Below are 4,636 nucleotides of genomic sequence, written 5' to 3'. Positions count from 1 at the left end.
CGGTTCATATTAAAATATGAAAATCACTAAAATTCAGTTTGTATTTTATTTGTAACTTTTTCTTAATTCTCTAAATTCTTTGCTTTTAATAATCTCTCTGCAAACAAGAAAACGTATTTTATTGCCATTATTATTATTATTATTATTATTATTATTATTATTATTATTATTATTATTATTATTATTATTGTTGTTGTTGTTGTACAAAAGGAGAAAATGCAGACCTAAATCAATATATGTTTATAATAATAAATACTACCAATTAAATATTAAGTAGAAAGTGTTTCCAGCTTGTACACAACCGACCCTCAATGTTGAAATGTGGTTGAAATATGACTAAATTAGTGTCTGTTGTTGTTTCAACGTTGAAACAACGTTTTAATCAACATTTAATGTTAAACGGTTGTGCAAATGTTGAAATGTTAACATTGACTCAACATAATGTCCTCAACCTTCTGCCTTTTGACTTAGCATTTTATATTAAATCACCATATAATTTCTACAAACGGGTGGAGGAATGAAAAAAACAATTCTTCACCATACCTGGGGGTAATGTTCATATTCTAATAGTTATACTGTTTTAGTGTTTTTGAGATCAGAGGTTGAATCAGATTGGCAGTGGTGGGTAACTTATACTCAGCTTTCTTTATACTCAGTATCTTTATACTCAGCTTTACTACAGTGATGTAAATGTATTAACACTCTGTTAACCATAGGATTTTCTACTTTTAGTGAGCTATGGTTTATTAAAATTGATGTTGAAATGCCAGCTGGGTAGGTTTGAAAAAAAAAATATTGATTTCCTCTTATACAAATAATACACAACAATACAATAATATCAAATAATACAAATAATACAATAATATCTCCTAATAGTAAAGTAGCTGATATCCATAGCTATAATTCTAGCTCATACTCAAGCAGTTTAATGCTGTAATATCAGAGAAATTTCTACTTTTATTCTTTTAATAATAGCTACAGGTCTGCTGCAGGTGGAGACTGTGCGACGTGACTTCCAGCAGGGCGAGGCGCAGTTGTATCTCTAACACGCCTATTCGTTCCACTAGTGACACCTGCTGGTCAAAGGGTTATTATGACACACTAAATAATCCTGAGCCAGAGTATCATCGAATGTCTATGTAATAAATTGCTATTTTTGCCACTCTGAATATAAAAGTGTGTTTGAGTGTTGTGATGGTGAACATTCAGAAAAAAAATACATTAATTATACATAAAAAGACTGACACTGAATGAAAAGACTGTTTGTGGAACAGGAAGTGAAGGACAGTAAACTGCACCAGAGCAGTATGGTGAAAGGGACAAATATAAAATAATAATTTTTTAACTGTGTTGGGATTGAAAAGATTTATTTTTCTTTGTTAAAATCTCCCCAGCCTTAAAGAATGTAGATGTTTTTTGTTTGCTCCAGTATATAAGTGCTATAATATATAACTCATAACCCAAGAAGTGGCGTGAGGCTCGGACCGGTGGTAGCAAAACTCAAAATAAAATAATCACATGAAATATTCCACATAATCTGAGGCCTCGTTTGTTTTTTGTTTTTTTTTATTATGGCATATTTAACAAGTACAGTGGCATGAAAATGTTTTGTTTGCCTCCTATATTAGTCTTATATTATATACATAGGCAACACAAGTAAAGACAAAATGCAGGTTTTTTTTTTTATGAAGGTTTTTATATTAAATGAAAAGAATTTCAAACCTTCATGACCCTGTATTTTGGCCACCCTTCGCAGCAACAACTGCAATCAAGGTTTAGATAACTTGCCATGAGTCTTTCACAGCTCTGTGAGGAAATTTTGGCCCACTCTTTTTTACAGAATTGTTGTCATTTTTAAGGTCATGCCACAGCATCTCAATAGGATTTAGATCAGGACTGAAGACTAAGCCACTCCAAACTAAAACTTCAGCCGTTCAGAGGTGGACCTGCTGATGTGTTTTGGATCATTGTTCTGCTGCAGAACCCAAGTTCAGTTTAGCTAGAAATCAAGCACAGTTGACCAGACACTCAGGGATTTATGGTTTCATGTATCACAGCAAGTCTTCCAGGTCCTGAAGCAGAAAAACAGCCCAGAGCATCACACTACCACTACCATGTTTTACTGTAGGTATAATGGTCTTTTTTACTTTTTTGCCAGATGTAATGGGACACACACCTTCCAAAAAGTTCAACTTTTGTCTTGTTAGTCCACAGAGTATTTCCCCACAAGTCTTTGGCATCATCAAGATGTTTTCAAAAAAGTCAAATTTAACGCTTTTTAAGACCTTTTTAGACCACAATAAATATAATTTAAGACCAAAAAATGTAGTCTTATTTTCTTTGGTAGAAAATTATTAGTTGGATTGTAATTTTAAACTTAACGTGGCTAACTTGCTGCTAATGTTACTATGTTATCTAGCTTGCCGCTAATGTTAGCTAGCTTGCCGCTAACCTTAGTTCTCTCCTCAGTAACATAGCTAACGTTACTATGTAAGTTAGCTCTCCGCTATCCTAAGTTCTCTCCCTGATAAAGTGGCTAACTCACCTCTAATGTTATTATGTTAGCATTTGTGGAAATATATAATCATTAAGCTTTAAACAGCAAACCATATGTTAACCTTTGCAGTATTAAGCACATATGCAATATAATCTTTGACATTTATTTATTAATCAAGCATTACAGAAGCTTTTATTCATTAATTAATAATTACAGTAGTATCTAGTTAAAATAGCTTTAAAAAATATATTTAATAAAATATAATCAGCATTAAAATGTACCTTGCTCTGTGTAAGGGTGTTAGACAAGATTATATTGCATATGTGCTTAATACTGCGAAGGTTAACATATGGTTTGCTGTTTAAAGCTTAATGATTATATATTTCCACACATGGTAGTTAGCTTGTCGCTAATGTTACTATGTTAGCTAGCTCTCCGCTAACCTTAGTTCTCTCCCCAGTAATGTAGCTAGATAACACGCTGCTAACGTTAGTATGTTAGTTAGCTCACTGCTAACATTAGCTAGCTCTCTGTTAACCTGTTACTTCAGAAGCGTCCTCTAGCGGGCCCACCGGCGGGCCTGGTCTGACTATGTAAAGTTCAAATATTCTAAACACACCGACCAACTAATTGACTTATATTTCTTAGTTATACTATGACTACCTGCATGCAAATTGTCAGCTATCTACATGGAGCCAGTCGCCAGAAATCTCCAACTGAAAACACAATATTTTTTCACAATATTTACATGGGGAATGCGCCTCCCCAACAACTTAGCCTTATAAAATATTTTTAGTATGTAAAATCCGCAGATAAAATATCAAAAAAGTCCTTTATTCGCTTGCTTACTTCTCCTCACAAACATGCGTTTATTTTCAGTGCAACCGGAACGTAATATTCTCAAGCTCCTAGCGACCACACAATGTAATGTTTTCACGTAAAGTTGTACGTGAATACAAAGCTAAGGATGTCCTCTTCTAGATTCTGTGTTTTTTATTGGTCCATAAACAACAATTTTTCTTGAGTGACAGTCTTTTTGCACCAATGGCGTGAGCGTTGGATTTCAGAGGTGTCCAATCAAATCAGGTCATAGCCTTGCTCCAGGATCACAAAAGTGATTGACGTCTATTTCAACCAATAGTCCACCCTCAGACTAAAACATTTATACGTAACCTAATGGTTGAGGGTGGGGCATACCAAACAGTCGCCACGTGGTGCGCTGTCACAAAAAAAAAAAAAACTAAATTCCAGGGAGCAAACAGCGCGCAAATGTGTAACTTTGTGTGTCCTTTCATCAAAAAATATTAATATTACTCTGAAATGGACTTTAACATTAATTTGTTCTGTCACAAACAAAAACTCTTGTTTTATAGTAACAGATATCTTCTTTTTATTTAGAGAGATTGGAGCAGTCTGGAGAGGTTTTGAACACTTTGGAGACACCCAGTGGACACCTAATATAATGCTGTGTAGCTTATTAATGCTTTTCTTTATCTTTTTCAAATTTTGTAATTTGTTTGTCAAGACCCTGCTGAATCGGGAAATGTAGAGAAAGACTGGTTTTTCACCCCCAACATCCATACACACATTGTAAACTCCAAATATAACAAGTGCTTTTTTTTGTTTTGTTTTGTTTATATTTTCTTCTGCATTTGGTGTTCTCAAATGGAACCTAAATAATGGAAATAAAAGTCTCAAAGTGAATTATTGTTTTTTTCCCAAGTGTCTACTTCCGTTTAAGCCCTGAATTGTCCTATTTGTCCTAATTGTGCTATATATAAAACTTAAGATATCCAGTGTTATATGGTAGTAGTGCAAATCATATGAAAATTAGCATAAAATTGGATCTGCGGTTGGTCTCTTTCCTGTAACATTAGCTAACCCACCGCTAAAGGTAGCATGTGTTTTCCCACTCGCATCTGAAAATGTAATACTTACAGCAAATTTACAGTAAATTTAAGACCATTTAAGACCCTAATTACCTCAATTTTAATTTAAGACATTTTAATACTTTTTAAGGACCAGCAGGAACCCTGTAGGTATTGCAGATAAAAGCAATAAACTGCAGACATGCAGTTTGAAAATATAATAGAATTAACTAAAGACAGTTCCACAATAATAACCACAGAAACAAAAGTA

Source organism: Astyanax mexicanus, chromosome 23, assembly GCF_023375975.1.
Source record: "Astyanax mexicanus isolate ESR-SI-001 chromosome 23, AstMex3_surface, whole genome shotgun sequence".
Taxonomy (NCBI): Eukaryota; Metazoa; Chordata; class Actinopteri; order Characiformes; family Acestrorhamphidae; genus Astyanax; species Astyanax mexicanus.
This window is presented reverse-complemented; position numbering follows the sequence as displayed.